Here is a 25000-nt window from a genome sequence, read left to right on the forward strand (position 1 = left end):
TTTACGGCACAATACAATAAAATACATTCATGGTCACTACCTTACTCGGATGACTTGCACTGAATGGAGTTGGCCGGGGTTGCATAGTCCAGACAGTAGCTGCTGGTAGCCAGCCTCAAGCAGGCTTCCAAATAATCATCTGTCATGGTGGAATGGTATTTGGACTTCATAATCTTCAGGTGGGGAAAGGCTCACTCGCATAAATAAGTAGAGCCGAATAATGCAGTCAAGGAGGTAGCACATTTCCTCATGCTTGGGTACTTTTCCTCCGTGAGTAAGTTCCAAAACTGTCCATGAGCCCTGGACTTGAGCTGAATGTCAGCCTGTAGTGTCAACATCTCATCCTCCACTGCAGAGGAGTCCAGGTGAAACAGTGTTGCAATTTTTGATGCGAGTAAATCAACCTCAATATCTTCCCTAAATGGGCAGCACATAAATGTAGCGATTGGCCTCGAGTAAAGCAAAGTCTTTGAAACCGTTTGTCAGAGCCTGACAGACAGTTTTCAATCTGCTCTGTGTAGCGCCCACTGTCAAGTTGGGCGCTACACAGGGTTGGGTTCTCCAGATCTGATGCAAGGTTTTGAAAGTTCCCCAAATTATGGAGCTGCAGCTTTGAGGACAGAAGTTGCATTTTTCATTTCAGGCATTAACTGAACTGATCATGTCGACCACCGTTTTGTCTTTTCCTTGCAGCTCTGAATTAAGCTCATTCAATATGTTGGTCGGATCAGTTAAAAATGTCTAGCAGCCACTGATCGTCATTAAGTTGCTTGTATTCTGCATTTTTACTGACATGGAAAAAGTCCTTTATCTCCGGACAGAGCTCTCGAAATCTCTGCAGGAATTTCCCCCTACTTAGCCATCTCATGTCAGTGTGTAGCAAGAGGTCAGAGTAGTTGCAGTCAACCTCCTCCAGCTGCGCACGGAACAGCCGTCTTTGAAGAGATCTCGCTCGAATAGAACATTTCTGTTGCCACATCCACTATCTCTTTCATGTCAAGCATTTTTGCACATAATGCTTGTTGGTGTATTATGCAGTGGTAGTTAAGGAAGTTTGGGAAAGCACCGTCCTCCCTGCACTTGGTAATAAATCCATTCAAGCGGCCCAGCATTGCGGGCGCACCGTCCGTGGTGATTGACATCAATTTACACACTGGGAGCTGGGTTTTGTCGATAAAGTTTTTGAAGGACTGAAAAATGTCCTCTCCCCGCGTGTGTTCTTTCATGGGCAGTATTGTTAACAGCTCCTCTTTTGCAGCCATATCTGTAAACACCATCCAAATAAAAAATGCACAGTTGTGCTATATCACTTATGGCCGTAGACTCGTCTACTTGCAATGAGAAACACTCACGGTCCACGATCTCCTTCCAAAGCTGCTCTGTCAAATCATCACTTCACAGCACCGTGTAACTGTACTTCTTGATAGCTGAAGAGCTTTGATTTAAGAAAATATTTCTGGTTTATTTTTAAAGTCCCGAAACAACGAGTCCCCTGCCTCAACGAAGGCCTCTTTTACCATCTCTCCATCTTGGAAGGACTTCTTACGCTTAATGATGGCGTGACTCACCCGAACGATGCTTTGGGTGGCAGCCTTTGCTTTTGGATTCAGCTGCGTCAAAAATGGCCGCTGTCCGATTAACTGCAATTTCAGTCCAGTCAGCTTTCTCTTTCTCAGCTCGCTCTTCGGAAGGAAATCCCCGTCGTATTTTTTATGAACAGTTGGAAAGTGCCTTTCCACATTTCCCTTTTTCGGTAGGTTGACAGATCAGACGAACGCACTTTGAGTATGACACGGTGGAAAAAAACTCCCCCTCCCATTCCGCATGGAAGTGGTACGCTTTTGGTTTCTTACTTGGTCGGGCTCTCCCACTCATTTTTTATATCCCTTCTTTAGTAGATATAAATTGAAAGGCTAACTAGGTAACTTAGCCCGCTGAAGTTTTGCAGTAGCTCACGCGTTTTCTACGTCGTGACCCGTGTGTTAGAAAAGAGGAGATCTAAGTAGTTGTGATTGTAACCCAATGAACATAGTTTTAAGCAACATTAGGCTGGCCGCCCTGTACGTCAATCCAGTGGCAAATGCCAAGTGGGGGATAGATGATGATAGATAGGCTAACATCTAAAAAAATATATTTGATTGGCACGCGATCTACCTATTGGGCACCCCTGGTCTAGATGCATATGCATCTGTTGCTCTGAGGATTTCGCTCGCTCCTTTTTTTTTTAGCACACACACATGTTCACACACAACAAATTGACAGACACTGAACTTTCTACTGACGTAAAAGTACATGAGTAGTTGCCCCTTAATATAATAAAAGTATTAGGGGTAAAAGTACTTGTCAGATCTGGTGCCTTGATATAACACAGCCTATAATTCAGTATAAAGGATAAAGCTCATGCATATCCTGATTACAATTGACAAAAAATGCTTACTTTTATTTACATTACTTAGTCATAGTTACTCATATACTTCACTTAATAAAAATATTTATATATTAAAAAAAAAAATTAAATAAATAAATAAATATATATATATATATATATATATATATATATATATGGGTTTTTTTTTATAATTTTTTTTATGTATTTTTATATATATATATATATATATATATGTCATATATATGTCATATATATTCTGATGCAAAAATCTGAATGAAGTAGAGAAATGTAGTGACATGCGCACACACACACACACACACACTAAAAGGGATGTCTGTGTAGACTCCCCATCTGAAGAACAACAGACTATTACAATGAGAGGTTCTTCAAATCCCAAGTCCAATGAAGTACGGTCTTACAAATACAGTACATACTGTATATATCTACATCCGGAATAAGCACTCACTCCGAATCAGCTCTGGAGTTTTCGGGGGACCGTCCCTCTCTCTCCTGGAGCGTACCTCCAATGCCCCGCGGTGACAGAGATGTGTTTGTCGCTCTTGTGTTCGTCGGCTGAGAAACCATGTTGGCTTGTCTTCTCACATTTCACACTTGGTTTCATCCCTTTAACCCCGTCGCCCGGCCCGGCTCGGCCAGCCCGACCTCTGCAGTCACGGATGTTAGAGGCTCACGGGCATCACAAGGAAGGGCCACGCTAAGGTTTTTTAGCGGGCCCCGGGAACCCGCCTCGCGCTTAGCGGAGTGAAACCGAACGCCCCCACCCGCCACCCCCAACCCCTCCGCCCCGACTCCTGGCTAATTGCTTTTTGATTGAGTTTACATTAGTTCGTGTTTGACGTTGCCGTCTTGGGTCCATCGTTGGTGTGAAACGAAGAGATCTTGACATTTTGAGATTTTGTACGACTGATGGCTCCTTTGAAAATACCATGTCAGGGTTAATCTGTATTTTTATGGGATGTTAAATTCACCTCATTTACTATATCATCCCTTCAGGGAGTTTTTTTTCTATACATTTACTTTGCTTTGTTTTGCACATAAAAAAATTGTCTATACCCATAATGCAGGGTCTCACTCTTTCCAGCACCACCTCAGCTATAAGTGTGATCATATCGGTTTTGATCAATAGAAATACACAATTCTTTATTGTAAAGGGCGCAAAATAAGGCAATGAAAGTGATTTATAGACATCATGTCCATTCAGTTGTAGTGGAAGCAGGGCAAAGCAAAAAACATAAACCAAAATCAAACTATTATACATGCTAAGCACAAAAAAAGTGGCTTGCTAACTCATTCTTGTTTCCTTTTTGCCATAATAAGTCTATGTATGCCATTTCTGGAAGCTTTTACTGTCTGCAATGACACAGGTGTCTGGATTTACTATACTATACATACATAAATATACTATATATACACCGATCAGCCGCAACATTAAAACCATTGAGAGGTGAAGTGAATAACATGGATCATCTCGTTCCAATGGCACCTGTCAAGGGGTGGGATATATTAGGCGGCAAGTGAACAGTCAGTTCTTGAAGTTGATGTGTTGGAAGCAGGAAATATGGGCAAGTGTAAGGATCTGAGCCACTTTGACAAGGACCAAATTCTGATGTCTAGGCGACAGAGGATCAGTCAGAGGATCTCCAAAACAGCCGGTCTTATGGGGTGTTCCCAGTATGCAGTGGTTAGTACCTACCAAAAATGGTCCAAGGGAAGACAACCAGTGAACCGGCGACAGGGTCATGGGCACCCAAGGCTCAGTGATGCACATGGGCAGCGAAGTCTAGCCTGTCTGGTTTGATCCCACAGAAGAGCTACTGTAGCACAGATTGCTGAAAAAGTTAATGCTGCTATGATAGAAAGGTGTCAGAACACACAGTGCATCACAGCTTGCTGTGTATGGGGCTGCGTAGCTGCAGACCAGTCACAGTGCCCATGATGACCCCTGTCCACCACTGAAAGCTCCTACAATGGACACGTGAGCGTCAGAACTGGACCATGGAGCAATGGAAGAAGGTGGCCTGGTCTGATGAATCACGTTTTCTTCTACAACATGTGGATGACTGGTTTTAGGATCTGATCCGATGGAGCATCTGTGGGATGTGCTGGAACAACAAGCCCGATCCACGGGGGCCCCACCTCACAACTTCCAGGACTTAAAGGATCTGCTGCTAACGTCTTGGTGCCAGATACCACAGGACACCTTCAGAGGTCTTGTGGAGTCCATGCCTCCAAGGGTCAGAGCTGTTTTGGTGGCACGAGGGGGAGCTACGCAATATTAGTAGTTATTAGTGATGGTTCTAATGTTGTGCCCAATCTGTGCATATAGCTTCATATATCACAGCCCTATTTACACTCAAAACTTTTATTTAGTCTCCTATAGTGTTTGAATGCAGAAACATATACAACACACATTTTCTTATGCACTTAATGGGGAGGGACATCCTCAAATAGGGTTAGGGTGACACACATTTTGTCAGTGTAATGCACACACACACACACACACACACACACACACACACACACACACACACACACCGCGATACATATTTTGTAGTTGTGACGAGACACCACATTATCTGACTTTTACAGCCACTTTGCATTCCAGGGCATCAGAAAAGCAGATAATGTTACCGTGCTGTTTGCTAACTTGAAGTTTGATCCTGTTTCTGGGCCACAAGGCATGAAGACACACACACACACACACACACACACACACACACACACACACACACACACACACACACACACACACACACACACACACACACCACAAAACAGGCAACCCATCACAAGACACAACAGAAAACCCACAAACCACAAACACACAACCGTGACACACCCACACACACACACCTTATTTAGAATACACAGGAACTCAGAGACCCCCCCCCCCCCACACACACAAAAACACGCGCACACACACACCCACACTCTGCTCTCCTCTCTACATATTTCCTTTTTCCATGAGGAATTTTTGACAGAGTTACAAATCACGACATTACTAGTTTTTTCTTTCATTATACACAGTATCCAGGAAATGTGCCACTCTTGCTGACAGGAAGTGGAATTATAGGCCTTCCGTGTTATCTGTGTCTTTTTGCCGAGTGCGTTGCTCTCACTGCATTTTATTTTAAGTCAATCTTTCAGCGGCGCCTGTGAATCCAGGCCCTGGCGACTACATAACACATCAGCAGCGAGTGCAATATTTAAATGAAGAAATGGTTGAAATTCACTGAGTCAGCAGGAGCAGAGCGGCGCGGGGCGAGGAGGGGAGAACCAGAGCTTTCCCCAACCCGACCGCCCACTCCGCTTCCAGCCGTGTTGCGACTTGTTTGCCTCTTGTCATCGTGGAGGATTTTGTGCGGCGCTGAGAACAACTGCACTTAAAAGTGGCCGGCTCTGGAGGACACAAACACACCAGACGCACGAGCGATGAGAAAGCAAGTGGGGAAAACCCCCCCCCCCACCTCTATCTGTCTCTCTCTCCCTCTCTCTCTCGGTCTGTCTCTCCACTTTATTTCCCCTCTGTGTGTGTCAGGTGCACGCGTGTAGTCGGTGCTTTCATCGCTGGTGTGTGTGTGTGTGTGTGTGTGTGTGCGTGTGTTGTCACACGCAGCTGTTCGTGTTCTCGTTAGCGCGCCTTGCGCTGAGTTTGTGGTGCCGCGTTGAGCTTCTCTTTGGCGCGAGGTTTCAGATTTATTATTAACATCTGTCTTTGGCAGGTGTGTGGAACTGAGAGGTTGTCTCCGCCGGCCCGTAATATAGTTATCAGAACGGCCAGTGTATTTGCGTGTGTGTGTATGTGTGTGTGTGTGTGTGCGCCCGTGTGTGTGCGCCCGTGTGTGTGTGTGTGTGTGTGTGTGTGTGTGTGTGTGTGCGCACGCTCGCATGCACTCAAGCCCAAGCAGAACAACAAAGGGAGGTCAAATCCGCGAGCCCAACTCGGGTTGAGTCATACTTGAGCCGTCTGTAATCCCAGCCTGTGTTTCATGTGCATGCGGCCGAGACAGCATGGTGACGGTGGTGATGGTGGTCCCGGCGGTCCCCGGCCGGTCTCCCTCTGGGGGCACACAGTGGGCAAGACGCGAGCGATGGGCAACACAAGAAACCCACGGTTTCAGCCTCGCCACCACGCCGGGAATCCTCCCGCTTGCTCCATCTACTGATGGATCGCCACAGTTTTGTGGTCTTTGTGTCCGTCTTATACCACTTTCCCACAGCACCAAAAACCCGGTAACACCTGCTAACATCTGGCATTTGTGTGCAGTGGGAAAGGTTAAACCTTTTTCTGTTTCAGTTTTCAGTCCCGGGACAAAGGACCCTGCAGTAGTCACAGGTTTTTATCGGCTCCAGCTCCGATCGGATTTGATAGAAACATGGCACCCGGGTCGACCTGCTAGTTTTGGCCGCTTCACCTGCGCGATGCAACATACGTTGACGTTTAGGACCTTGCCCCGTAAATAGACAGGAATATCCACGCATCATTCGATCATTTCATATCCTATTTAGATTCCAAAATCAGAAGTTATTGACTTTTTTCCGGCAGGGGAGACCATGAAATGTTTTGAGTGTGGGGATCGCTCTGTGGAGACAACAGGGGAGAACCCCCCCGCTCCACGCCGTGCTCCGACTTACTCCAGCCCCGCCCCAAGCCAGTCTCAGAAGCGGAGGAGCGGCTCCGCCGAAGGACCCACGCATCCGGCGCTGCCGGTGCGCGGGTACGGGCGTGAATACTCCATGCTGCCTCTACTGTTTTTTTTCCCAATCACACCGGAACCATGACATGGCCCATTTGCAGTGTGTTTGTGACGTTGAACGTGACACACAAAAAAAAAAAAGAACAACATATTCCTCTCCTGGCAATTTTTAGGCGCATTTAAAAAACCCGGTATACCCGCTAATTTTGATGTAGAAACGGTATTAAAGTGTAAATGTCTTAATTTCAGTTTTTGACAATATAAAGTCTTTATAGTCATTTTGTGCCCTTGAATTAGAATTTAAGAGGTCTTCATTTTAACATAAACAAATGATTATATTAATTACACGATTAATTGCGTGGTTAATTGCAATTTTTAAAGGTACTCAACTTTGACCCTAATGAAAGAGAAAAAGAAAAACAAAGAAAATCTATCTTAATTTGTATTATAAAGGTCTTAGAAATTATTAATTGCAACTCTTTGATACATGTAGACAACCTGGTTACAGAATTTAAATATTGGCTCTTTCGGTCTCGCTCTTTCGGCCTCGCTCTATGCCGTTTGCCTCAGTCGTATTCCCCCACACAGGATGTTGTGATTACATCTCTGAACCCCCCTACAATCACCGTGATAATTTATTCTTCCGTATCGCAAGTTTCCTCATGTACAGACACATAAAATCTGGGGGGCAGATGAACACAGAGTGGAGGCTGCTACTGCCCACCCCCCTCCTACCCCCTCCTGCCGCCGTGGTTTCGCTGTAAACAACCATTGGCTGACAAAGGGGGACTCTGAGACGGAGCGCTGTGATTGGCTCGTCCTCTGAGGCACTTGGATCTCGGTTTCACACACAAAGATCTTGTGACACAACACTGGCACGTCTGAGAACCGCTGACGCTGCATGTGCAGAGGGCTGTTTGTGTGCATCTATAGGAGTGTGTCTGTGCGGCAAATATTGTGCATCTTTGTCGGTGTGTATCGTACGCGGTTCACAATGGGCGTCAGGGGGTTCAGATATGTATGTGAAACGACAGAGGAGCGCGTTGCCACAGGAAACGAGGCTGCGGACAGTCACAGGAAAAGGAACTCTTGTGGATATTTCACATGTCCTCCAGTGCCATTGTGACAAAACCCTGTCCGGATATATTTTAAGAGTTCTCTGCTTCTCCCAAGAGGTAAAATAGCGATCTTCAGGGAACTGCAAAAAAAGATGGTAAAATGTTCCAACCAGACATTTTGCCATCACGGTTCAGGATGGGTTCATCCATCCTAGGAGGGATTTACTGAGTGGGTCCGCACCGCCACGTACATAACAGAGAATAAATATGGACAGAGGATCACGGGGGTGCTCTTTTTTGGTGAGAAAGACGTTTTGAAGGTTAACAGTGACAATGACCCAGAACTAAGAGGAAGCCTTGACAATGCCAATGCCAATGCCAATCACCTCTTCAGCGTTAATGAGATATAGGAGGTATTTAGTGTCAGTTGAGTCTACTGTTCTTTTGTTTACACCCAGCTATGCCGGTTTTAGGGGGTGGCCAGGGGTGAACAGTTGGTCAAGTTCATCAACACAAGAAGGCGGGATAAACGCTGGTCAATCAATGATGACAGCTGATCCACTGGTATAGGGCCAGTTTGCCATTACCAACTGATACAGTAATGGTAGGACTGAGACTGAAGCGCTTTCCGCTTGTTTCTCAGGCACTGTCTATTCCATCCCCGTCTCAAAAGTCAAGTTGACGAGCGGGCGAGTGTTGAGCAGTTGCAATGCGCGCAGGGAGGGTCGCGCGAGCACGGGGCAGGACTACTCGTGCACGGTCCGACATGCATCTTGCATGCACATGCTCCGGCTCTGCTCCCATGCCCACTCTCTTCCTGCTTCCCCTTCAAAATCACATTATACGTGTTAAAATAAACGTGTTAAAATCACCACAACCAACAAGGTTTTGGTGTGCCACCCCAAGATTTTCTGTGGTCCCATCTGGCCACCCCCAGGTCAAGTGTGTGTTATTGGCACATTGGCATTAAACTACTGAACAATATTTTGAAGAACCCACAATGCATCAGGGGCGTTTAATTTCAGGTTGCTGATTTGATTAGACTAAATACCACTTGATGGGGCTCGGATCACGTTCTTAAGTTGGAGGTCCATGTGCGTGCACACGGCCGACGCAGGCGGTTCAGAAGCTCTTTTGGGCTAATTAAGTTGCAAGCAATCTGCTGATCAAGCTGATCAACATCCAACTGATCAAGACCGTCCTCATACATGCGGCGCAGCGCACATTGTGTTTATTCGCCCTTGTAGTGGTGAAATACCGCTAATAAAACATTCACGGTACAGGGAATGCAAAATCCTGAATTTGCAATAGTGGGTTGTGTTGGTTGTGTTGGTAGTCTACTCCCTGAAATGTTATCAAGAACTCTTGAGCACGGTATTTCCTTGTTGTTCCTCTTACATTATTTTAAGGGTGTGTTTGTTTCTGTGGGTGTCTGGCGTTCATTTGCATATTAAAGGAACACAGCTTCCAACCATCTGGCGTGTACTCATGTACTCTAACTCTGGTCTGATGATTTTTAACAATTATTTGATACTTTTGGTAACTTCAAATGCTAAGGTACCATTAGATACCTACAGGCAGAACACTAGTCTGCATGCACATCTACATTCCTATGATCAAAAAATTACGAGATTTCAGAACAAGTTTCCTGAACCTGAAAATTCCACGCAGATAGAAAATAACCCAATTTAAATACAAGTTTTGTATTTCATAAACAAACACTAAAACATCAAATCAAGTTGCAGGCCAAATTACAACCTCCTCTACACTTCTTTAACAGCCTCATGTTTGATGCTTCTTGTCTAGATAAACTTCTCATTTACATACCGCCGAGGGCCTTTTTCCTGATACTGTTAAGATGATTACCTGATTGAATTTTCTGCGACTCAACTCAGACATAAAATAAACTCTTATCATACATCCTGACAACCCTTCATCAGAGATACAGCTGTTTATCAGCTTCTGTTCTCCGCAACACAACGCAATATGAGTGTATGATCGGTTGATTCAGCCTAAATCAAATAAATATCTTTGGGTGTTTTCTTTATTCCAACTTGGAACTTGGAAAATCATAGCCTTTCACACATTCCATGCTGCAGAAAAGACGCCCCGTGCTTCATCTCCAGTCATCCCCGTCACGCCTGCAGCTGGTGCACAATGCTTCTGCACGGCCTCTGACTGACTGGAAGCCAGACCACATTCCCCATCTTCATGCGTCTGTCCACTGACAGACTTTCCTCCCTTTGCCTGGCGCCATGTTGTATCTCTGACTTCAACCCCTCAGACCCCAATTTCATCTTCAGTGTTCTCCAAGACTAGTATTGAAACAACACCCAGAGTAGGGATTCTCAACCTTTTTCAAACCTCCATTCGATACACATCAACCCATGGAGCCTGCATCCCCCAATCTAAGAAGTTATTGTGAGTTATGATTGAGTCCAAACCTCCACACCTGTTTATTATATAGTTAACAGTAGGGATATAACAGCTTTGTAAATGGAAATAATGGCGAAGTTTAACTATTAATCATCTTGCAGGGGACTCCCTGGATCCTCTTGAAGGACCCCTTGGGGGCCCCGCACTAATAACCGCTGGTCGACATTACAGAGCAGCCTCTCTGCAATGGTATCTGCTGATATCTACACCTCTGTGGACACTCTCAAAAGCTTTCTGAGAGTCCACTTATTTTAAATAAACTTTAACCTGCATGGCCTGAACCATTTATTTTACCTTTGAACAGAATGTCCTTTTTTTCTGCCCAGATGATGGGAATTATTTATTATTTATAAAATCGGGCGACTGGACTGGTATGTGCATGGGTGGTTGAACACAGGTGTCATCACAGGCTGAGCATGTGACTGAAGGCCTGTATCCAGGCAGATCTGTTCTTGCTTTGTTTTGTTTTCATTTTCCATTGTTGCCCTGCCCTTGCTTTATTGCTCGCGTTGTACTTTGGTCGACCTTGGTTGTTTAGAGCGTGTTTTATAAGTATACCCGAACGCCGGCAGAGTTCATGTTTTTTCGCGAAGTCAGTGGAGCTGAGAGTGAAGCCGAAACATGTATTTTGTGTATTTCCTGTTTCCATTCCTCTTCTTGTGTTAATCACCTCAAGTACGCAGGGAACTGGGAGATGTCCTCGCCTGGTCTTTGACCCCCTTAAAAAAACAGTTGTCAAAGTACAAGTACAATGCATTTGTAATTGTAAAAATAAAGACAAAAACATGTTTATGCTTCTAAGCTGGTTTATCAACTTTACCTCGGGCTGCCTTTCACTTTGTGCCCATCTTTGCCTTCTTGCTGGGAAAGGTTGAGCCCGACACCAACAATGGAAAGACCACATTGAGGAGCACACACATTGGATGGCTGTTTCTAAACAAGGTCCAACTAAAAATAACAGTATGAAATATGGAATTTGTTCAATCGAATAATGTCTCGGCTTTCCACTTTAAGATACCTTTCAGACTTGGATTTCCTGCTCCTTCATCCAACCATGTTTGTTGGCGGGGCGCAGGTTTAATCGTGGGAGGTGTCTCACACCCCTGACCGACGCCGCATGAGACGCTCCTTCATGCCGATGATAAAACAGGGGATGATTGACAGCGCTCTGAAGTTTTGAGGCACTTCCTCTCTTCCTCCCTTCTCCGCTGTTTGTATCTGTTTCCTGCTCAGATCATGGGGGAGTGGAGGGAGGGGGGGTTGAACAGATTTACTTAGCCTCGTTGATAGTCTGCCGAGACTCAGCTTTGATATATTTTTATTAAACTTACGTGGGTGAAACATTTGCTCACTTCTGCGCTTTTGCCGATTCTTGTGTAATTTGGAAGTAAATCGACACTTGGACATTAATGTGTGTGTGTGTGTGTGTGTGTGTGTGTGTGTGTGTGTGTGTGTGTGTATGTGTGTGTGCGCGTGAGCCTATGCATGTGCATCTTGTGTAGCAGTACAAAGATGTCCCCAGGGCCCCCCCCCCCTCCCTCATTCTCATTACGAATGCTAATGTCACATTAATGAAATCGGCTTAGTTTAAGGTTTATAGCGTAGCCTACACGGTGCGATTTGGATTTGACACTTCCCACATATTTTAGGTTGACTCTTTATTTTTCCCGTGGGCATGTTATTCTCAGATTTACTCCCCAAATGTACCCAGCGAGAGAGGGAGGGAGAGAGAGAGAGAGAGAGAGAGAGAGAGAGAGAGAGAGAGAGAGTCCAAAGTTAAGGGAAAGTTTGGGGCATGAATTGCCAAAATGTGTCACTCTTGTAAACTGCGGAGGCCCAGGCTGCCGGGGCTGCCGGGCTCTGCTGACGGCCTCGGCGTGAAGCCGCCTCGCGTTTGTATACCCCACGTCACACGAAACAGCACTCTGCGAAAGTGACAATCATCGTCCCCGCAGTAAATGGCAGGTATCTGCCGTTTTTTTAAGTTTTAACGAGGACATTCTTGCCCCTTTTTAAACAAGAAGTGTTAGGTGTGTCACCGAGCCAGGGCTGTCACGCCGACCGGCAAACCGTCCTCTCTGTGAAAATCTGGACTGATTTATGGGTAAAGCATTGTGATTTATTATGTCTCTCCGGTTGATTTCCTTTTTCCTGCTCACCTTTTCCGGTTACGTCTCCGGGCCAACATGTCACAATGCCGTTCCGGGCAGACTCCAACCTTTTTACCAGCTTAACTGAACACTTTCAGAAACCTGAACCCTTTTTTTTTTTTTTTTTTTTTTTACCCCCGCGCCCCCAACATGAAGAGTGAGACGAGAATTTCCTTTGTAATTAAAAGACAATTTTCTGAAATTGATTAGATTATGGTAATCAGGGGGAAGAGATAATGTCTTTGAAGCGGGCTGGAGCAGGAGTGTGTGTGTGTGTGTGTGTGTGTGTGTGTGTGTGTGTGGGGGGGGGGGGGTTGTTGGGAGAAAGAGTGACAGTCCAGCCGCCATTACAAGCGACTGATTTCAGCCGAGCGCTTCATAAAATGTCAGAGCCCCTCTCCCCGAGCAAGACACTGAAAAATGGCAGCGGCGCTATGCGCTGGCACCTCACCTGCTGCTCTGTGTGTGTGGTGTGTGTGTGTGTGTGTGGGTGTGTGTGTGTGTGTGTGTGTGTGTGTGTGTGTGTGTGTGTGTGTGTGTGTGTGCGCGGGCGTCCATGTGCACGGGCGGGTGTTTTTGTGTGCAGACATGCACCGGTGTGTTTGTACGTATGCCGGACAGTGTCTGTGTGTGTGTGTGTGTGTGTGTGTGTGTGTGTGTGTGTGTGTGCGTGTGTGTGTGTGTGTGTGTGTGTGTGTGTCCATGCTGGCCTCCCTCCCATGTTGCAGTGGAGCAGAACGGAGTGGCTGGCTGCCCGCTGTTTTGCTGAGCTCTCTGTCAATACAACACTATTCTCATCCAGCCAGTCGTTGTCACATGTTTAACATTAAATAGTGCACCAATTTGCCCGGCGCAGCGGCACAGGTGATTGACACATCGCGCCTATTGCTTGCGCGTTTCCTGTTCCCCCTAAGCGCGGGTCGCCGCGCGCAGTGTCTCCGATGGCTTTTCTTTAAATTCACGCTCGGCACTGAAAAACTCGACTTGAAAAACACTGAAAAACTCGACTTGAAAAACTCGTCCCAGAGTCGCCATAGCCACGCGTGTTGTTGATAAAATAAAAAGCTGGTGGAGTTTTGCACAATGGCAGCTTAAGGGAGATCTGTTTAAGGTGTGTCGTTTGGAGAACATTCCACTCTATGCCTTCCTCCACAAAAGTCCAATAACTGCCACCGACTTCCAATGCTTGCGGAAACCTCAGAGAGGCTCAAAAAAACCTACTTTTGTCAAACGAAAACGGCGAGCGCCTCAAAATGTCCAAAAAAAGGGACGAGACAGTTTGAAGACATGATGGAAGTTGGTGTAAATCTGGAGGAAGACAGAACATCTCCAAGTATGTAGACTAATATGCAGGTTGGGGGACAGTAGCTCAGGAGGTAGAGCGGGTCGTCCAGTAACCCAAAGGTTGCTGGCTGTAATGTCCCTAAGCAAGACATTTAACCCCCAACTGCTCCAAATGGTTACGTCCACCGGTATATGAATAATTGTCGTCCAAATTATGTAATATTATCAGGTTAAGGAAGAATAAAACCTCCAAATATTGCCAAACAGGGGTATATTCCCCTTGAAAAATAAACACCATGTCCAGGTTTTGTGATGAACACCCCATGGTAACACCAGGATGGTTTCCTCGTGGGCATTTTGATGAAGTCGCCTCCCCCCACCAATACCACTTGATTTGGCTGCTGCAAGGTTTTCTTCTTTTTCAGCGTTGAGGAATTCTCCCACGTCGTCTATAGGCCTGGAGGCAAATTCCGCCCCGGAAATGATCAGAGAGCGATCAAAAAAACAGAATCGCCCAAAGCTGGGGTCACCGCCCGCCGTGTCTCCGATGGCTTTTCTTTCGCTTCACGCGCGGCCCCCCCCGAAAAAAAAAAAACGGGACTTCGCCGAGGCAACACGTTTTGTTGATCAAATAAAGCAAACCAAAACAAACTGAAAAAGCAAAGCGCTTGCCTCCGTTTTCCTGGCGGCGCGGCTGCATCAGCGAAAAACACAACAGAGAGCTAAGCGCTGTTAATGGAATCATCATTACACAATGTTCCTGGCCCAGGTGTTATTGACGTCGGTTTCAGCGAAACATTTTGACCCCTGGAGAAAATGCTAATGGAAAAGGAGAGAGGGGGGGGAGGAGAGGGAGGTGGGCAGGGGGGGGGGGGTTCATGAATAGAGAGAGCGAACGAGAGAGGGCGAGCGAGAGGAACGCCGTGGGGGTAAGAAAGGATAAAGCGGCGTCCGAGAGGCCACGACAAACAGGCGTCAAGGCGGAAGCGCGCGCCGGTCTTCACTGAGCCACGACGACAGCCGCGTAAGCTCCTTCCGCCGTCGGAAACCCACCGACCCCCACGGCGGTGAACTGGTGTGCATTATGACCTCGCTGTTTGGCCGGGTTAGGCACCGTCGACAAGATAAACCCGGAGCGGCCCTGTGAAGAAGAATAAGTTATGAGACCACGTTATCACATGCCAGGGAAGTCGTACTTCCGGGGGGCGGCGCTTCGCGCGGCGGTCGGTCCGAGCTTCCTCTGCTGGTCGTTAGGATTCATCAGCGGAGGTGTTGGATATGACTTGCTCAGGAATTAAAAAGAAAAGAAAAAAAAAAAAAGCTAAAATTATGGTCCTCGTGTGATTACTGTTGGTTTCAGATAACAAACCACTCCACTGAATGAAACGATGCTCACCACGAAGCGATTTCAAATTGCAATGTTGGTGCAAACCTTAATGGAGGAGCTGAGTTCAGTCCGAGGTGACTGCTTCTTGCAGCCGCTCGCTGCTGCAAGAAGTAAGAAGTAAGAAGAAGTAAATATGGCTTGTTTTCTTCGACAAATATAGGTCATGGCTAATTTAAAAAAAAAGGAGGAGTTACCTCTATTTTCTTAACGCCTGTTCCAAACTTAGATATGTCTTAGATATGTCTGAGATATGAGCGTAAAAAAAATAATTGTAAAAAATATATATATATATATATATATATATATATATATATACATACATATATATATTTTTCCCCCAATAAAACAATGATAAAAATAAATATATAATTGTATTATTGTTTATATAGAGATATATTTAGCTGTGACATTCTATGACAGTCATCACAGTTTAAATAAGGTGTGTTATATAATATACATATATACATATATATATATATATTTGTTTGTATAAATTTTCTTTATATTATCAATTGTCTTTACCCATTATTTTTTTGTGTTCATTTATTTATGTTTGATTTGTGTTGTTTGTCTTTAAACTTTAAACTTTCCTTTTTCCTTTTTTTGTGACACACTTTGCAACTTTGATTGGTGCCCTATAAATACCGTTTATTATCACATTATTATGTAGGCAGGAGACCCACGTTTAATATGATATTCATCATTATATATGAGTGACAATGAAAGGTAGGTGTCTGCCTGTGATGGAAATAAAAGGTAATTATGATCTCTGAGAGGGCCGGTGACACAGACAACATGGCGCCGTGTGCGTCCATGTTTTCTTTTGCACGGGTCATTATTCCACTGACTCAACTAGCAACATTCAAACAACTCGCATTCCATTTTGCGGCCGTTGTGCCGTCGTCATGAATGGACTATTTTGTTGTGTCCGGGCGAGGGCTGAAACTCATTAGTCGTCCACAGTGATATCACCTATCGTCACGTGGCGCTCTTGAAAGGAAAAATGCAGTTCGACACAAGTGTCTTTTAATGGAAAAAGGGATGGAAGGCGCTCCTCCAGTCTCTGGATGTTCCATTGTTCCTTCAGTGTCAGTGCTTTTTTCTTCCCTTTGACGTGCGTGTCATCTGCATTCTGCGTATCCTCAACACTCCCCTCCCCTTTCTGAATCTTCCCCTATTCTCTTCTTTTGCTTATCGTCCCTGACCTCCTTCTTGTCCCTTTTCTGCATCTACAATAGGCCGACAGCACTAATAGCATATATTTACCTTGTTACCGGTTGTGCAATTTTGCACAGTGACAGGTGTATAATGGACAATCGTAGTTTAAGGGAGATGTGTTTAAGGTGTTTTGTTTGTAAAACATTTCACTCTATGCCTTCCACAACTAAAATCCACTCAAAACGTACTTCTGTCAAACTGAAATGGGAAGCACCTCAAAATGTCCAAAAACGGGACAGCACTGTTTGAAAACGCACTAGAAGGTGGCGTAAAGACAGAACATCCGGGTTCTTCAAGCTACTGGTAATAGTATGTCAGTACGTAGACTAATATCAAGGGAGGGAGGATATGTAGTCTCGATATTGCATAACAGGGATATACCCCACGCTGAAACATAAACATCACGTTCACGTTTCGATGATGAACGCCCCATGGTAACACCAGGGCCCGGAGGCAAACCCACCGCTGAAATGATCTGAGAGTAATAAAAACAACTTTACATAATAATCGTAGATTAGAGAGACGCGGTGTAAGTGTATAAACTATAGCGCTGGAGCGTAAATGGTACGGGCATTAGCTTGGGTGGTATTGGTGTTACCTTTGTACGGTGCGCGCGAGAGAATGTGAGCGAACTGAGACGAATGACATGCGGCGTGTTTTGTGCAGAGAAGTTGTATCCATCTTCTCCTTTAGCTTATATAGGACGCACTTTTCCGTGCTTCTACGCGGCTCCGAAGTCATTATGGGGCTCTTGTATATGTACGCAGCCAGTAGCGGCCAGATGTGTTTGGCTCGGTGGAGGAGCTGTAATGAGGACAGACACTGGCTGCTGAGTGTGAGCGGCGAGCGCGGGGAGAAGGGCAGATTCATCAAGGATGATTGCCTGACGCACACTCCTGTGGGTTTTTTTTCCTCTTTTTTTTTTATGTGAAGACCTCGTCCAGGTTACCATGGGGCGAATAATTAGTTCCGACTGGATGCAAATACGGTGCAAGAGCAAGTGGAATCTACTTATGGAACTCACATTACCGCAGTTAGATTTAGCCGTTACTGTGTGTGCGTGTGCATTTGCATGAGACCGTGAGACTCACACACACACACACAGGCGGGTGTAACTCATTCTCTTCTATTTATGGCCAGAAAATGGGAATAGTGCTGGGTGTCTGGATGAGCTGAGTAACACTATTCTGTCACACGGAGGCTTGACATCAAACACAAGTGACAAGCCTTTCCTGTTCCTCCCCACCGAGTCATCACCATGTCCCAAAATCACATTATTGTCAGTGGGAACCCAGCAGAGTCGCTATGGTGCGGAGAGGGTGTTGGTTCCAGCCTGTGGCGTCCGCAGTGTGTGTATGTGTATGTGTGTGTGTGTGTGTGTGTGTGTGTGTGTGTGTGTGTGTGTGTGTGTGTGTGTGTGTGTGTGTGTGTGTGTGTGTGTGTTCGTGTGTTCGTGTGTGTGTGTGCAGAGGCATATCAAGCCACTTGGCAAGAGCCGATTCCCCGGCATCTTAAAAATACACACAGAAAGCGTGTGACATGCCATTCGAATGAAGTCTTTATCCAAAGCAATTTACAGCGACATTGGCGCCTATATAGGTTTGTCTGGTGTGCATGTGTGTGCATGTGTGTGCATGTGTGTGCATGTGTGTGTGTAATGACTGCGTTCAGCGGATAAGAAGTCTGGAACCTCATTGCCACTTGCCACAGACGCTTGGACTGTATTGTGGCATTTCGCCTCCTCCAGTCAGTTGGATACCTTCAGTGTAGTTTGCATAGAGAGACAGAACGATAAAATTCAGTAAATCAAACATTAGACTTAGAAAATCGGACGTTTAATGATTGTAACACTAATCAAATGTAAATGTAAGAAATTACTTCATGACAATACCCTTTTGTTAATGTCAGATCAAGGGCAACAAAAGCATTGTTTTAGTACATCTTTTTAATACTACTACTACACATGTTTACATCTCTTTCTAAAACTCAGAAAACTGGAATCTCGATCTGTGCGTCTACAACTTCCCTAAAATCAAACGGTGGCAAACAGAGAATCCGGTTCTCGAGGCGATGTTGGGAAACTTTTTGTTGAGTTGTGAGCTGGAAAAGACAGGCATGGCGGTCAGTTGATCAGTCAGTCAGTCAGTCAGTCAGTGAGTCAGACAGGCGGTCAAGCAGACAGTCAGTTAGACAGGCGGTCAAGAAGACAGTCAGGCAGACAGACAGTCAGGCAGACAGACAGTAAGTCAGACGGCGGTGTGGCTGTACTAAGACTTGTAGCCCGCACCGCTGCCAAGGCGGGGAGAGAGTGGACAGGGTGAGAGTGAGATGGTGCCCGTCCCCCTCCATGCCCCGCTCTGCCGTCTGTCACAGAGCGGGGCGGGTGGGGGTGGATGGGGTGAGTGGTAGGTGGAAGCTGATATCCTCTGGGCCACACACCGGCGGAGCTAGAGTGCTGGACGACGAGGAAGAGTTTATCATTATGATCGCCGAGGGAGATGGTCTCTGTTGGTACCTTTTGGAACAACGGGCAGCCATAGACGGCGGTGGGGGAATGCCAGGTAGAAATCCCCCAAAAACGCACATGGGTTAAGTTTGATTGTTTTACGGCATACGTTGCATAATATCAACAGTCACCACCACTTTAAATAACTTCCCAAATCGGCGTTTGACCCTGGCCAAAGGGTACAGCGCGAGTACTGCCAAGACTTGGAGGTTATGTCACTTCCTGGTTGGCAGGGAGCAGGCGGGGAATGGGGGCGGGGTCGAGAAGAGCTGCGATAAGTCTCATGCAAAAGCCCACACACGCATGTGTCTGTAGGCACATATTCTGCCTTTAGAGGCCAGCGCACAGGCACGCACCTATACAGAGAGAGAGCGAGAGGGAGCGAGAGAGAGAGAGAGACAGAGACAGAGACAGAGAGAGAGAGAGAGAGAGAGAGAGAGAGAGAGATGAAATTAGACTACAGGTCTCGGGAACGGAGCAATGCAAGGTCAGTATTATGTGAGACTTCCCAGGCTCATTGTGAATCGGGGCGAACGACCTCGCACACAAGTGCAAACACAACAGCGCGAGTGTAAGCGTGAGTGTGTATGTTTAGGAGGTGTTTGGTAAACTGGGGAACGGGGGAAGCGACCGACTGAGCTGCAGTCCTGGTTTGTCACCTGGCAACCAGGGAACCCGGCGGAGCTTCCACGGAGGCTCCCACCGCCCCGTTGGAGAGAATTATTTGGTCTCTGGCGGCCGGCGCACCGTTTTTGTTCCGACTTTTTGAGAGTCAGGCGCCAAAATAAAGTTGGTTTGTTGAGGAGGGGGTTGGGGTCGGGGACAGAGGTCGGGGGATGGGAACAGTCCCATCCCCCGACCCCGTACCCCCTCCTCTCCCCAACCCCCTTCCATAGGACCTGACCTCACCCCCTTGGCCACAGCATCGCTAAGTGTGTGTAGGCGGCGCTAAACACACTTGTGACAACGCTAGCGGCTCACGAGAGAGAGCACGGTAGGTCCGGAGAAGAGGGGGGTGAGGGAGAGAGAGAGAGAAAGAGAGAGAGCTGGAAGCCACGGTGCGTCTTCAAATGGGGTCAAGGCACGGAGGAGAATAATGCATTTCCCTTCTTTTCCCTGCGTCTTCCATTAGGGCTGGGGAGGAGACATTGTGTCCACACTCTGATTACCACTGATCCATGCTGATGACTCTGTTGGCGGATTATCTCAGTTAGTATCGGCCATCTGGTGTGTGTGTGTGTGTGTGTGTGTGTGTGTGTGTGTGTGTGTGTGTGTGTGTGTGTGTGTGTGTGTGTGTGTGCGCGCGCGCGTACGTGTGTCTGTACATGGTGCATGTGTGCACAGTATTAAGACAGGAGACAGGAGAGAGAGAGAGGAAAAAAAAGGGGGACAGGGGTTAGTCACACAGGGAGTTGAATAGGTTTAGGTTTGAGATACACACACACACACACACAAACACACACACGCCTACACACACTAACACACACACACGCTGCCAGTCCATGCAAAACTGCTGCATACTTAAGCAGGGAACCGTGACACACGCAACACAGACATGCAACATCACAAAGACGAGCCACACACACTGCCACGAGACAGCTCTGTGCGCGCGCGCGCACACACACACACACACACACATACACACACACACACATAAACACACACGCTCATTCTCAATCGCTCCCTGGTCCCGTTCTACAGTGACGCCCTCCTCTGAGTTGACGGTGACATGTGAAGGTTTCTTTGTGAAGGCCGTGTGCAATCATAACCCCCACCCTCCCCCATCCTCCTTCAGCCTCCTCCACCTCCAGGGCTGTTTATAGCCGCACCGTCTCCTGGAGGATTGCCGCCTCCGGTTTGCCATTAGCCGCACGCGCTGACAGCTGTGTGCTATGTTGCATTTGTGGACCCCATTGCGAATCCGCCGTCGGAACACATCCTGTAAATCACACGTTCCGTCCATTAGCGTAAATCCTCTCTCTTTCTCTCTCTCTCTCTCTCTCTCTCTCTCTCTTTCTCTCTCTCTCTCTTTCTCTCTGCAGAGCAGGCTGTTTTTGTGGCCACGCTGCTCACTGCTGATTGGCCGGCGGTATTTAAGTTAAATTGATTTAGCCTTTCACGGAGATTATAGCACGCGCCTTATACGTTGCTGCCGTTTCGCCGTTAATTACCTATAAAATCTAACTAATTCCGATGCTAAATCCATTTAAATTTTCCCGTAATTAAGCCTGGATTGGATCCTTAAACATGCCGGCGCTCCATTATTGTTGCAATCATTTGTTACTGCTACGCGTCGCGGGGCGCAGTGCCGCCGCGCACGGGCTTATTATTGTTATTGGATTAAATTGCGCTAACTGATCAGTTTTGCATTTGGCGAGGAAGGGGCCCACCTTGCAAATCCCCCCCGCTCCTCTTCCGCTCTCTCTCTCTCCCCCTCTCTCTTTCTTTTACTTCTCCACGTCCTTTTCTCTCTCACCGTCTCTCGTCTCGGGAAGAGGCCCTCTGAGAGGCAAGAGAGGAGATGAGAGGAGATGACAGGGAGGAGAGCTGTGGTTTTTCCATCTCTGCAAAAAGGCTGTGGAGTTGTGTCTGTGTGTGTGCGCGTGTGTGTGTGTGTGTGTGTGTGTGTGTGTGTGTGTGTGTGTGCGCGTGTGTGCGTGTGTGTGTGTGTGTGTGTTGGGGGGGTTCTTATTTGTTGTTTGTTGGTGACTGGGGGGTGTGTGGGGGGGGATGATGGTATGGGGGGGGATCAATTCCATTCACATCATCACGTTCTGACAGAGCCGGGCTTTAAGTGCGGATATTGAGAAACGACAGGATTGGTTTACAGCCTGTCCTTCACCCCCCCACTATATATATTTTCTTTTCAAACAAATGGGGCTCCTGCTCGCTCTCTCTCGCTCTCTTTCTCTCTCACGAGGCTTTTGTTTTCCCATGCATAATGATAATGACAAAGGGCCACGGCGCTTCCCCGTTTTTCATTCCCCCCCCCATTAAAGCGAAGGAAACCAAAGTGTGACGGCCGCGATGAACTCCTTTCGCCGTTTTTTTCCTGTTTGGACATCAAATTCTTCTCCCCGGCGTCGTTAGCGGCGCAAAAACGGCCGCTCATTTGGACTTATCTCCGGAGTGATTCACCTCATTGACCCACATCCCCGTCACCTTTTGGCAAGAGAAGCCGTCGATGGGGACCTTTGACCCTGGCTGATAATTGCACAACCGCCATCTTTTTCCTCCTTCCTCCTTCTCCATCTTCTCTCCACTGCAGCAGTGGCAGTCATGGCCGCCCAAGTCCGACGCCTCACCAGCCCTTCCTCCCCGCGGACTGCAGCAGGTTTTCCTGTCATCTGCACCTCTCCCTCCCCCATCTCTCTCCCTCTTGCTCTCGCTCTCCCCTCTCCCTCTCTCTTGTCAGTTCTGCTGGCAAAAGGCTGATACTTGATATTCAGAGGATAGCAGCTTTTGTCTCTGAGATTTAATCAGTGGCTCTGCTCCCACTGCAGAGGAGAGAGAAGCGGAGGGGGGGGTTGATGTGTTGTGTGTGTGTGTGGGGGGGGGGGGGGGGGGGGTGCAGGAGGGAGAGAGAGGAGGAAGAGAAGAGAAGAAAAAAGGAGAATGCAGGAAGGCAGACTGTTTATGTGTAATGACAGTAACAAAGCCCGCCTGTAAAACACAATCTGCAAACGTTGCTTTTGAAGGGGATTCTCAGACCTGGATTAGTGTCAGGTTGGGGAGAGGGGGGGTGTCAATGTGATAGGCGGGGGAGGTGATGTGAGAGTGTGTGTGTATGATTGGTCATTGTGTTGTGGTTGTGTGTGCGTATGAACACAACATATGTTGTGTTTTCAAACTGTTAGTTTGTGTGTTCAAATAAACACATCAACACTGTTTCTGTGTGGAACTATGTGTGTGTAAACACTGTGTTGTTTTCTGGTGTGTATTTCTGGAGTAGTGTTCTCTGCGTTGGTGTTTGTGTGTATTGACTCTGGTGTGTGTGTGTGTGTGTGTGTGTGTGTGTGTGTGTGTGTGTGTGTGTGTGTGTGTGTGTGTGTGTGTGTGTGTGTGTGTGTGTGATGGCCGATGTATATGTACAAGAGGTTTATCAGTTCACATGATCCTGCACTCGTGCAAGTGTTAAAGTTACTGCAGCCCTGAAATTATCCGGACATTACCTGCAGGAACAGGATCAAATGTATGCGTGAACGCAAATGTCTGAATTATTTGGACTGGACATTAACCAGACTTTACCCAGCCAGCACCCTCGTACAAAGTCTGCATAATGTCCGATTGAGCAGTATGTCTGGACAGAGCAGGTGAATGTCCGGAGAATTCACAGCGAGCGAATGGGTGTGTCTATCACGCGACTGCTGACATCATCAACACGCCCACTCGCCGGGGGTGAAGAAGGGTTATTTAACTTCGCATGGAGCGTAGCTGCTTTGTACTCCCTTGTGTTTTCCTTTATATTCCTTTCCACTTTTTCGTTTATATTGCAGGTACGTCCAAATACATGGAGTATGAACTCAAAAAAAAGTCACAATTATTGATAAGTCAGTAGCCTCGTCTGCCATCTTGGGTGGGCTGTAAATCTCCGCTGCGTCATGTGTCATTGCGTCACGTCCTGCCTCCTGCACGCTCTACCCAGGCTCCACTCCGCACCTATACCTAACGGGGTTAGTAAACAGACATCTGCTTTCACACAGATCATGTGTGAAAGCAGCTTTAGAGTTAAATTGTGGCACTTTGACCATGTATTCTGAATGTTGGAGAGTTACCACTTACCACCTTATCAGCACTGATACCGATTTCGGAGTCTTAAAGTTTAAGTATCGGGTGCTGCTGTAAGCTGATCCGGTCCATTACTTTCACTGACTGGTACAGACTTACTGGTTTTACTGCTTTAAGAGTGTGGGTTTGGGGTCAGTAGAACATATTGAGAGACAGAAAACCTTGTTTTCCCATTAGAGACATCTGACATGCTTTAATGTGTCGAAAAGGCAAAAAAATCAGGTCACATTTGTCAGTCCTAATATTTTTGATATGGCTCTTGGTTCGAGTATTCTCTGATATGTTACCTTTTTTACCATGATGGAAGTAAAACTTCTCTCTCAATGAAACTGACATAATATGGAGTGTATAGGAAATGCAGATGTGCGATATGGATTCATTCCCGACCACGTTAATCATTCTACAGCAGTTTCACTTGCTATCTATATACAGTATATTATAATATCTGCTCAGAGTTTTAAGTTAAGGAATCGATCTACAGTTCATCACATTGTAAATGTATGTAAAACTTAAGTAATATCCCATACCGCGTTGTGTGCCGTGCAAATATCCCTGTTCCATTTTTCCCCATCGCCATTGCTTTAGACCACACGTCCTGCAACGCAATCTGTCAACATGATCATTTCACCAGATACACAATAGCAACATTGAATTATGGCCAGGCGTACCATTTCAAGCCAATTAGCTTGCCGCTCAACAAAAAAAGAAATGGAAAAGGTGCTTCTGCCGCTCCACTTTCTCTGGACTGGTGCGGCCTTTTGTCGGCGCGTTGTGTTTATTTTCGTGTAGTTTTGTTTTGTCCTGAAAGATGCCCCTCGCCTCTCCTGGCCTGCATGGAATCAATAGAGCTGCGAGTCAAAGAACCGGCTTAAATAGAAATATTGTTCAGGGGAAGTGAGATGTGAAAGGGAGAGTGGCGGAAGACAATGCACATGCGTAAGTGTGTGTGTGTGTGTGTGTGCGTGCGTGCGTGCGTGCGTGCGTGCGTGTGTGCACGTGCGCGTTTGCTTCCTCTCTCCAGTATTTAATATATTTATATGTGAGGACATGTGTTGTGTTGCGAGTG

At 46.6% G+C, this 25000-nt stretch overlaps 1 protein-coding gene across 1 annotated transcript in view; it reads left to right on the top strand.

Annotated features, from left to right (window-relative positions):
* Positions 1-25000, top strand: part of baz2ba (bromodomain adjacent to zinc finger domain, 2Ba) — a 101219-nt gene that overhangs the window by 28724 nt on the left and 47495 nt on the right. The window lies entirely within an intron of this gene.

The sequence above is a fragment of the Zeus faber genome, assembly GCF_960531495.2.
Source record: "Zeus faber genome assembly, chromosome: 3".
Classification (NCBI taxonomy): domain Eukaryota; kingdom Metazoa; phylum Chordata; class Actinopteri; order Zeiformes; family Zeidae; genus Zeus; species Zeus faber.